Genomic DNA, 12627 nt, shown 5'->3' with positions numbered 1-12627 from the left:
TTCTTGTGTTACAGTCTAGCTAAGCATGTTCCAGCTTAGGAAATGACCAATCACTGCTTTCTACCCACTGATGAACTTACTTAATTGAACCTAATGGCCTGCAAGTGCACACTAGCAAAGGTGAGGTGGAATAGGGGAAGGTTAAGTAGTCCATTTTATCTCCATTTTAATTAATGTTTCATCTAGAAAAATTTCAGTCACTCCGGCAGAAATAAATAGGAGTATTTGATACCCATTATAACATGAACTCAGAAATAGGGCAGAAAACAGAACCAAGAGCTCTTCACTCCCAAGTGGGTGTTCAAGTCTTTCAATTAGTAAGTCACTCCTTTGCTCTCACTTCTCTTTGCCCAGAGAGTCTTGATTTGTTTTATAAAGTGGAACAACAGAAAGCAAAAGCCTTCCTCCAGCTTCAGGCAGCATAACGCAAGCTAGCTCTGCTGTCATGAGCACGAAATGCTCCGAGTGATAATCCACCCTGAAAAGCAACTAAAGCTAAAGCTCCTCCAGCATCTCTGCATCACGTTTACTGTACAGGTCCCTAACTCAAGGACATGGATTATGCTTGGGCCACCACGAAGCAAACAATTAGACATAGTGATGCTCAAATTCACACCACTTACATAACTTCGTGGATTTGGCTTTGTGACCTTGACCTTTTTTTCCTCTTCTCAGTTGAGATTTTTTTATCTGCTGAAATTTTTACATTAGGTGCTTATGTTGTTCTATTCAAAGATGCTAAATATTGATGCTTGACCACAGCAGAAATAATATACTCTAACAAGCACTGAAAAAAAGATCTGCCACACAGGGGAAAATGACAGCAAAGCCTCAAAGTGCTGAAGAACCTGCATCCTATGAGGTAAAATAGGAAACAAGTGATAATGTAAGCCACACACACACAACCCTAAAAAAGATGAAAACGCAAATCCAAACCTAGAATGTTCTAGCACTTTTCTGTCAAAAGAGTTTAGAGGCAGAGAACTACCCTTACTTTACAGGCATGTAATGAAAGCACTGCCCCCACAGCACACAGGATATAAACATGACAAACTGTAACAATCTCTACCTCTGATTAAAACAAAGTAAAAGCCCACAGTCGTGATTCTGGAACGCATTTTCCCAATGATCAGCCAGCAATTTAGTAATGTTTTGTTGTGGAAAAATCCCTAAGGTACCAGGAAATTTCAGTGCTAAAACTCCTTCGGCAATACTACTTCAATCACTGCCCTGAAAAAAGTTTAATATAGACTATAAAGCCAGAAGGCAAAAAAAAACCCCAACCCTCTAGTCATGAAAAGATGAGACTTACGGAGTCTGCAAATCTTTACACCATTATATAACTCAGTAACTTTTGTATGCAACTCACTGCTGTGTAATGGCTGTTGGTAGCTAATCCTCAATGAAGCTAGGTGTCATACGAGACAAAGAAAAAGGAAAACAAATGCTAAGATATGTGGAATCCTCTGCATTTGTCAGACTATTCACACAGAATATATTACAAAAACCCAAACTTAAATTCACATCCACCCTATGAGTCTGGGCTCCACTGTACAGAGTATATATAAAGTGTATAAAGCAAGAGGTGAAGCAGCAAAATGTGAGGGAGGATGAATCTCTCCTGCAGTTTAGCCTGTTGTTAACACTGAGACACAAAAAGTGACTGTTCATAGAGAACAGAGTTCAATATGCCTTTGACAGAGCAACTGCAGCCCCAAACTGAAGATGCCTGCCACTGCTTTAGAGTACGACAACGATTTCTATCTGGAAAAGGATTTTAAGGAACACCATTTCTGTCTTGTTTTTGATTTCTTGTTTCTGAATGACATATGAGGCCAGGTGGGTGACAACATCCTTTCCACTGAGGAGAGGTTCCAGAAATAGAACAACACTACGTGAGATTCTCCTTTTGCTCTTTTAAATACTGTTCAAACTCATGCTCTCCTAACCTAATTTGAGCATAATTTAGAACTATATTTATAGCTGCTTTTCCACTCTGGAAACTGCCTTCACTTGCAGAAATGATGTTGTCTAATAATTAAGTTGTATATTGGCTGCAGCATTGCCTCTGAGCAAAACAGTTTGCAGCCTGCCTGCTTTTGATACCTGTTTCCTAATTATTATGGATCAACCTCTTCACTTGTGTTTCTGCCAAGTGTGAAGAGTTCATGGGGATTGGTTGTGTCAGCCCTTTTCACAGGGGAATTAAGCTGCATCCAAAATGCTGCAGGAGCTAACATGGAGTCAGCAAGCGGCAGTGCCTTTCTATCAGAGAGTCCTCTTAACTCATACTCTGAAGGAGGGATGTAACAGAAATAGCACTAGCCAGAAGTGAACACTCGTATCAAATACTCAGACTAAATCTTTGCCCAGTTCCTGAGCCAATTCCAAATACACTGTTAGATTAGACACTTTGAGGGGATTTGTCCTGTTTTGTGATCCTTGCAGAAACAGGGCTGCGAGAACAAATCGTTGGCCCAGGAAAGGGAGTCACTGAGCTGCGGAGTCACTCAGCTGCAATATGCAAGCTCTAAAAACTGTGCCCTCTCAGCTTCCTAAAGCTCAGGCTGTACAGCTGAGCCAGGGCCCATGTGACCGTGAGTCTGCCCAGCTCCTGCTAAAATGAGTTCTCCCTGGCTATCTCTGGCACACATACTGTTCCCACAGACTGAGCCTGTCATCACCAGCTGTACCACCTGCTTGGGCTCCTGAGGCCCTTCTGCAACTCCTCCTATTACCAAGCCATTTACTTGTTATACCCTCGTCCTGGCAGTGGGACAAAGCAATCAGCAAAGACACCACTTCTCTCTGGATCTGAAGAATACGATATCCCTTTGGACACATCAGAAGGTGACTGATACCACCTCTCTGTCAGTTCCACCTCTCCCCATGAGCACAGTCATGCTCTAGACCTTTACACACACCTCTCCTCAGACCGTCCTCACCCCTAAGTATGAACAGAAGTCTTACTGCAGGACTACAGAGGTGAGGAAAGAATAGAGCAGTATCAGGCTGTCCTGTCTGCTGCAACCCACAGAGCTAGGTACTCCCATTCATTCTTTAGAAGCCAGGAAAACCTGTCATAACTGCACTCCACTTCTTGCTGCCCTGCTTGGTGATATTTGGGCTGCACCCGGGAACAGCTGTGAATTTTCTGACAGAGGAGACACTAGCTACAGCTGACTGAAGTCCCCTTCCTGGAGGAAGAGCTGAAGATGTGAAAGTCAGCTAGGATGTAGAGGGGAGGGTGGTGCCCAAGGCTACAAGGTGCTCATCTAGCCAGACCTCCTCTGATGTGAAGTTGCCTTCTGTCATTACAGACAACTGAAAGGCCCAGACAGTACTGCAGGAGCTTAGGAGCTGCCTGTACTGATCAGCCAATGACCCTTGTAATTCCATGCCCTATTTCAGACAGTTGCCAGTCTCAGATGCTTAAGCAAGAGGCAAAAGAAATCTTATTTTGGCAACTGTGGAACAACTTGTTCCATAGCAGAATTATGCTGGAATATGTCAGAAGTCCCAGGAGATGAGAAAGGGTTTGAGGCATGTGTACAGCAGTGGCATGCAAGGTCCATAGTATGGTCATCTAGAACAGGGTGCAGTAAAGTGAAGGATCCATTTTTTAAAAAAAAAATCAGGACAAGAAATAGCACCATAGATTTAAATGTATTTCCCTTACCTACAAATACGCCAAACAGTCCTTCCTCTCTCTGAAGATTTAAGCTGCTATATCTTCTCCTTCACAGCCCTGAACAAAATTTATCTCATCTATAGCATGGAATTGACGCAGCTTCATGTTCTATTTCAACTACTTCAAAGGAACTTACACGTTTCTTTCCCAATCCCAGTGCAAAAGCAATTCAATTTCTAACATGTCTCTTGGTTCTTATCCTATACTGCCCTATTTAGGTTCTGTAAATTTCAGAACTTTCTGGAATAAGCACCCAACTTTATAAAAGCTTGTGTAGAGTTTTTGCCAATTACCTAGGTTGCACTTTCATATAACCCAGCTAATGAATATCAGCTTTAGCAATAACATATTGCTTAGCCTCTCAAAGTTAACCATAGGGTGTTTATTCCCATCAAGTTATCTGTCCAATGCATAAATGATAGAGCCTCACAGGACGGTAGCTAAAGCAGATTTGCTATCTGTGCTGACAGAGCAAAGCAGGCTTCCACTTTTCCACCTCGAGAGAGTAAAGCAGAAATGCTGTTATATTTGCAGGAAGACTCTTGGGAGCCAAGATCTGAACAGCTAAAGGAGACAAATTCCCCAGTCAGCAATGCACTTCAACACAAGCCTGACTGACTGGAATTACTTATGCGCTTAAAATTACACACACACTGAAGTAATTGCCAAATTAGGGCCAATGGCTATATCTGACATGCTGAGCCAAAATATTCTCCACCCCAGTACATACCAATGTTTCTGCTTTTGAACCTGCACAGAGACCTGTCCCATTAATATGTAACCGAAGCCCTTGACTGAAAGGCCATGAAGGACCTAGTGCAAAGCATTAAACTAGAAATTTGTCGACATAGACACAGATCATATAAGTGTATTTGCAGCATATCAAAGCCAGAGGCAACCTGTGAAAAAAAAAAGGAGCTGGCCAGCAATCCTTTCAGATTTTTTGGACAGCAATGTCCATGCTTTCAAAACATACTCTGATGACACCCAGGACAAGCAGATTCCAAATCTAAGTCCTGAATGAGGAATTCCTCTGGTGTATTATCTGTTGAGTCTTTCACCTGCATTTGCTCCTGGCTGATGTAGTGACACTCCGTCAAAATGGTTTCTAAGAATATCATATACATCACTTAAGAGTGCCTGTCAGATAATTCAGGGCTGAGCAACACAGCACTGGGAATTAGCCCCTCACTTCCATTTGTGGCCCCTAGAAGAGAGAGTTGTTAATTCAGCAGTTCATTTCAGAGAAAAATCTAGCATTTGCCCCTTTTCAAATCAGGTGGATAGGTGAAAATTCAGGGTTGGCAGACCAAGCAGACAGACTGCAAGCAGAGAGACTGCACATAGTGTCAGGAAGTTCTCTGGCATGATCCTATTTATGAAGAGCGAACATGAATTCCTCCTTCTGTCAGTAGAGGAGAAATAAGTGAAACACAGAGACAGTGTCTGAGGTCACAGCTGCAAATGCCTTTGAAGGTGAAATTATTGGTGTGGAAAACCTTTAGTACTGCCTTAAACATATTTCACTGTAAGGCCAAACTGAAAAAATAAAAAAGGATGTAATTGCAAATTAAAGTCCAAAATTGTTCCTGAAAACTCCGACTCAGCTGCTGCATAACCTTGAAGCTGTCTCAACTCTCTGGCTGACTAAAGTTGCCTAAGGCTGCCTCTGAACAGACCCAGAACTGCCCGTCCCAGCAAAGCAGAGTGGATCGGTATACAGTACTTGCCTGAACAGCACCTAAATCCAAGAGCAAGTGCTCTTGCAGACCTCCATTGTACACTGCATTTCATACCACCAAGCCAGAAGCTGCACCCTCCACCTTTTCTCACAATTTTTCAGAAGAGTTTCAGCTATACGGACATGTTTAGGAAGAAACTAAAAAAAATAATTAGGTGACTGCAAGGACACATAGGTGTGAATTTCAAGTGACATTCCCACATGCTAAAGAAGCGCAAGACCTCAGATGGGCTGCTGTCCACACCACTTTGTGTTAGCCAGCTCTAGTGAAGTTGAACTGCCAAGTACAAAAGCATCTAACTGCCCTTGACATTGTGCAAGTTCAGGATTCTCTGACTACCTAACATATATCTAACAGCCTACACAGATGCACCCAACTTACTGGATTTATGAGATATTACTTCCATCTATATACACTGTAGGCAAGTGAACAAACAACCTGCCTTGAGGGTAGAAATGCATGTTATTGACAAGGAATGACAAGGAACACATGTCATGTTATTGACATGTGTTGACAAGGAATGCATGTTATTGAACTAGAAAGTGAATTACAACAGTCCACCATGATGATACCAACAGACTATCTAAACCTGGGCCACTCCCACGATAGAAATACTTTCTCTGATCACAGAGGACATTTTGGCAGCCACAAATCTGAGTGAAAACACACACGCCACAACTTTCGTGTTGCATCTGTGACACTACCTACATTAAAAGCTCCTTGTACACTAGAAGCGAGCCGAAGCAAACTGTACATACTCTACTTGTACTTAAACGTGCCCTTCTATGATTGCATCAGTCACTCTGTTAATTAAAATAATTTTGGTGGGACTTCTTTTAGCTTTTAGAACAAAGAAATTAAAGGCCAGAGTCATTTCAACAGTGACTATCTTTGCAGGTGCTCCTCATCACAGCCTGGCACCACATCAGTGAGAAGGAATTTCTGACTGCACTGACTTTCCACGCCCGTGAGATCAGGGCTGACTTACATCAGTGCATGTTTACTTGCTGTCTCTTCTGCTGCTGATCATGGTTAAGAGGTTTCCACTCCCTGGATACTTAACCCTATGTCTCTGACAGAGTTCCACCCATCTTGGCTCTTCATCGAATTACCACAGAACGCAGTCTGACTTTATAAAAACAGTCTGTTTTAAAAAAAAAAAAAGAATTAAAAAAGTAGATCAACTGGCAGAACTGAGATGACAGGAACTTCTGGAGAGAAAAAGATTATAAAATGTAGTCAGACCAGACATCTCTTAAATAACTCAATTTGCTCCTCTCACTGTGCCCTGAGACCAACTACTCTTTGGGGGAACAACAGCCTTTTTGTGGCAGGGTTTGTGTATTGCCTTGCTCTTTATGCTGACTGGGACTCTCAGGTGCTACTGTGACAAAAATAATGAAAAACAAAATAAAGGAATGGAAGATTTGTATCATTCTTCAAAGTGAAGCCTGTTTTGATTTGTTTGTTTGTTTTACAGCCTAAATATCATCACACTGTCAAGCTCCTCTCCCTCAAGGCACTTGATGGTTAAATTTTATAACTAATCATCAGCATCTGCTTAGGGTAGGGAGTTCTTTGAGTTTTACTAAACCTCTCCTGGGCTTTGGGTGCTACTGAAGCATACAGATATCAATAAAGCTAATTCAGTTTTCAGCCAAATGCAATCTAACCACTGACAATCCACCTCCTTCAGAGTCTGCCACAACTGTGCAAGTATTTTTAACATTTATAATGTTTGCAAAAATTCCCAGGCTCCTCCTTTCCAAGACAATATTATTTAGCAGATAGGGAAGAGCAGTAAAAATTCCTCCTTCTCAGACCGGGCTATGACTTCCCATTCAAAGACAGTGTTGCTGATTGTCCTTGAAAGTATTTATGTTTCATTGGTGTTCTAAAGGCCTTGAAGTAAAGCAGAGCTTTGTTGGGCCTGGCATTACATAAAGCAGAGAGACAGCTTCTGTCCTGAAATGCTTTCAGTCTAAGCAGGCAAAACAAACAGCACATAAAAGGAACAGAAGGACCAAAAAGAAGTGACTTGTCTGAGATCACACAGCAAGTCAGGAATGCATTGGTCTGACTTGCAAAAAATCAATAAACTCAGTCCTTTTTTTTTGCAAAGAAAAAACTAATCAGGATGATGACCTGTTTCTGCCTCTGTCTCCACCATCGAAAACATTTATTGGTGCCTATTAATTTTGACACTTGACAACCACAAGGATTTAAGAAGCTTTAATTGCTGGCTCTTTCCCACAGTGTAAAGCACTGAGATGGAAAGTCTGATCTGTGTTTGGAGGGACAGGGCTGAGTAGAGAAGTCACACTTGTTCACATTTAACAGGCTGCCTACCCCCACACTAGATTTCGTTAGCTCAGTGCTTCAAAGACATGGCTATGATGTCTGATAAAGACTATGGCAGCATTCAAACAAACCTTGTACTCAGAAGAGAACAACACAAGAGGCTTCTTCTCAGAAATATCCCATTACATACACAGTCCTTTTCAACTGAGACTGAATTAGTCAAAACCTATTCAATGTACTTAAGTTAACACTACAAACCCCTTTGGATTGCAAATCTGATTGGCGGAGGCGGCAAGAAAAGGCTCGCTCAAACATTAAGAACAATTCAGGCATCCAAGCTCACAACAGTTATGACTCAATCTGGCTTGATTTCTAGTAGGCAGATTAAAATGCATTGTTTGTACCAAATAAAGCACGAATAATAGTATTGCCTTTGTCTGCCTCTTGCACTGCACTGCTGCTAGAGCTGTGGGAGACAAACCCCCCTCCTGGTGATACTCACAAAGAGACTTTACCTTCAGCTTCCTGCTCATAAGAGACTTCATGGCGGGGCAAGGCTGGGTTCAGCGACGCAGAAGACTGTTCAAGTCCTAGGGTCAATGTGGTGAGGTCACTGCTGGATTGTTCCTGTTCTTCAGGTTGCTCTGATCCAACCACTCTATTTAAGAAACGATAACAAAGCTTTCTTACAGGCACATTTGATTAATTACATTCTAAAGGATGCAACTCTGACCCCTGCATTAACTTCTTTGGTTTCCTTTATTCTTAGAAGAAAAGCTAACAAGGTTGATTTCCTCACTGCAAGCCAAATGGCTGTTAGAGTGCATTATCATTTCTCTGGCCCACTGGGCAGGATGCTGTAATCTTTTTGAAACAACAGGGATATTTTTAATTTACAGTGAAAAGAAGCTTAATAGCAATTCGAGTGATGTAATTTGGGGGAAACAAATTCCCTTCTGTTTGTTTTGTTTCTGTATCCATTAGACAGTCAAAAGAAGATTTTTGAAGTAACTGTACGTAAGCATCAGGACTTTTTCTGCATTTTAGCCAAAGGAAGTTTTGCTTAATGCGCATAAACTGAACAGTCTGTGATGCAGAGACACATATAAAATGCCAGACTACAGAGTGCAGCCCGATACCCTTACACACTCACTCTCACACTCTCTGCTCCTTATGACACCTCGATCTGTTTTGCATTGTGGCAGTTTCAGGGTAGAAAGCAGACCCGCACAGATTCACTCATAGCCTAGTGGGTTGCATGTCTTTACGCTAACCTTGCTGAACAAGCACTACAGTCAGTAAAAACAGAAGGACCAGCACTGCCATTTCCCCTGGTGCTCCAGCTGTGCCCTAAAAGAAAAGGACAGCAGCTGTTGTCAGGTATTCATGCCCTGTTACGCAATCAGGAAGAAGAGCACTTATTTCTGAACCCAGCTTTGGTTTAAGTGAGACAAAAATACCAAGCTGCTCAGAAAGGAGAAGTTACAGGCTTATGAGAAAGCAAAAATCAGATGTCTAGAAACACCAAAGTTGCAGTAATGGGGACCTCTGCCAGCGTTTCCTAGCTGAGGTTAGCTCACAGGTTTGGACCTCTGTCCTGATCTCTAGTCAAAGGGCAAGATACAGGCTTGTGAGTGTCGCTTTTCCTGACTATCTGTTCTCACTATCACACTTTGCCTAGCTGTATCTTGAATCAGAACTGAGTAACTTAGTTACTCACTTTAACTCCCAATGAACTCCATGAAATCCCACTGCCAAGCATGCTACTATTATTCTTTTCATTTTAATGACCTGTGGAATACACATACCAAGGTGCTACTGCATCGTGGGATATGTAAAACCGCCTGCGTATTTGTACCTGGGACCAAACTGGCTCACTGAACTGTTGCTGTATTCATCATTGCAGAGACCTGCTTTTTCCAAGCCTTGGATCACTCTGCCCTCCATTCCCCCTCAATACAGGAAGCTGACAATTGTACCATCTATCACCGTACAAAACTGCATCACCTCACCACACCCCCATAAAGTCTTAGACTTCCTAGCTTCCAAGGTTTTATTTCAACAGGATCCACCTACTTCACTTTTTTCCCTACTTATGTTTCAGAAACTCAGGCAGCAAGAACACATCATTTAAACAATGCAGAATGTCTCCAGCAGTAACAGCACAAATGGACTACTTCGGAAAACATAATTACTGGGTTGGAGTTTTCAATACGTCTCTGAAAACATAATCTCTTATAATTTGAGTCCTGACTATGCTACCACCTACTAACACACAGAAAGAGTCATCGAAGTGGAACTGCTCTTTAGTCTCACTATGATTAACACCTGCCACAGGAGATGTAAATTCCCTAGCAGCTGTGAGCTAGCATTAGAGCAAGGTCGAGGGTTTTTGTGAGGTTTTTTTTTCTTCCAGAGATGAGGAAAATAAGAAGCCATAGGAGACATGAGGGGCAACATTTTTTTCCTACTTTTCCCCTTTTCCCATTTCTCAAATACAAGAGATGTATTTTTTTTCTTTCAGATTATGCTTTTGAAATTTTAAATACTGATGGGGAAATTTGTTGCAACAATTTTTGGACCAACCTCCCTTCCTGTACTTCGTGTCCTCTATCAAATTTATACTGCCCTAACTACAAACTCTACGCCCTGCATCACTAGGTACTTCCTAAAATATAATTCACAGTTCATGAAACATTTGCTGTAGGTCTAAAAAGAACTGGCTGATTACACAATCCCAACAGCTTTTTGCATCACAGTAACTAACCTGGATAAACATATTAAAATATCTTCTTTCTTGAGATCACATTTCTGAGCAGGCAATGGTAATTCCACAAGAATTTTTGTCAGTCATCCATGGAAAGCAATGAAGTAGGACTCAGCATTGCCAACTCCCAAATATTTAGGGGAATGTTTCTTGCTCCCCTGCCCCCCGACCCCGTAAAGCACTCTGCTAGAATCAATAAGTTTACACAAGATCCTTGAATTTCCAGCTATAATTCTAGTTCTCATATGGCCAGATAAAAGTTTGAAAACATGATGCCTAACATTTTTGTTATTTTGTGAACTGCTTTAGTTTAAAACTAACATCTGATTCTGGTGGAGGTACGGGTTGCAGTATGTAGAAATAGCAAAACTTTGTGTCCACGCTGTAAAAACCCTTGTATCCATGCTACAAAACATAGTTCTAGGGGATATCTTCGGGTATTGTTGTTCTACTCATAGACAGATCTTGATGCTTTTCAGTTGCTTTAATTTCTGTAAGCACAGATATACAAAGTCATGATATATAAAACAAGTATGCATCTGAAATCTTTCAGTATGCAAGAGATCTACTTCTGTTATTGTGTCCTCAGCTTCAAATACTCCTAATTAGCAGCTGCCTCCAATCTTTTAATGAGTCTCTAACATCATTTAGTTCTGAAGCCACACACTGTTCAGATTGCCCTTCCAATTTTAATGTGAGTTAAATTGGGGTTTAACTTTTACTCATCTCCCAAGTTTCTCAACTGTGAATAATCCCCACAGCTTAGTGATTTGGCTGCTATTTGTTACCTGTGCCATGCTGCTAAACTGTTACTACCTGTCCTAACAAGCTCTCTGACTGGGCCAGCTGACAACTGTCTGAAAACAAAATGAAAGGGAAAACAGCAACAAACTCTCCTAAGCTTAATTGGGTGGTGTGAAAAACAGGTTACTTCGTCAGCCTTTGTAATTTTCAGGGATTAATTAAAGGATAATGTTTGCTGCAGAGGAGCTTATGAGGCAATAAATAGCTTTTGTGGCTGATTAAATGCCAAAGCAAAGCTGATAAAGGCATCTAATAATTGCAAAAGCCATTTAGTGCCTCGTGTCAGGGATGCAAGTCTCACTACACAACAGATCAGCAGCAAACTAACAAAACAGAGAGGAAGCTGTAGATGCCCCATCCCTGGAGGCGTTCAAGGCCAGGTTGGATGAGGCTTTGGGCAACCTGGTGTAGTGGATGGTGTCCCTACCCACGGCAGGGGGGTTGGAACTAGATGATCTTTGAGGTCTCTTCCAACCCAAACCATTCTATGAAGTCTCCTTGCCTCTAGAGACCTCGAATAGATAAATTCACACGGCATGCAACTCAGCCTCAAACCCAGACTGATCCTCACTCATCAAGAAACAGACAAGACGCTGACGAAGATGGTGATTTTGCCGCTCTACCAACACCTCGACAGCGCACAAGCCCCCTCCTTGGGCCAAGCACCGCCGTTTTACCAGCCGGGCTGCAAAACCCCGAAAAAGCTCCCGGCTCTTCCAGCAGCAGCCGAGCAGCGCTGCCGGGGGAGCGGACCGCAGCCCGGCCCGCCTCGCCCGCGGCTGTGCGGTGCGGTTTCTGCGAGGGGAGCCGGCGGCAAACCCGAGGGGTGCAACGCGGGGGGGGGGGGGGGGGGGGGGGGCGCTGCCAGGCCGGCTGGCACCGCCCCGTCTCTCCGCTGTCCCTGAGAACCGCCGCGTTACCTGGGCGGGCGGCGGGAGCGGCGCCGGCGGCTTCTGGAAGGCTCGACGGGCGGGGCGGGGCGGGCTGCGCGTGCGGCCCGACGGAAACGGAGTGCGCGCGGCTGCGCGTGCTGGCGGCGGCCGGGCCTTCCCGTGAGTGCGCTGAGGGGGGCGGGCGTGAGCTGGGGGGGCGAGGGGGAGACAGGCGCAAGCGTGATTTAGGGGCTTTTTCTGTTTCATTTATTTATTTGTTTGTGCGTTCGTTTATTTAACGAGCATGAGGGATGGCAAAGGTAGGAAGGCAGCCCTGGCTGCAGCATCCTCATAGCCAGTGCTGGGCCTTGGAGCTGTCTGTGAGGGTTGTATTTTCTCTAGATTTCTGTGCAGGTGTGAAAAGCTGCAGGGTCTTCACAGCCATCTGCT

Source organism: Tauraco erythrolophus, chromosome 9 (genome assembly GCF_009769465.1).
Source record: "Tauraco erythrolophus isolate bTauEry1 chromosome 9, bTauEry1.pri, whole genome shotgun sequence".
NCBI lineage: Eukaryota > Metazoa > Chordata > Aves > Musophagiformes > Musophagidae > Tauraco > Tauraco erythrolophus.
This window is presented reverse-complemented; position numbering follows the sequence as displayed.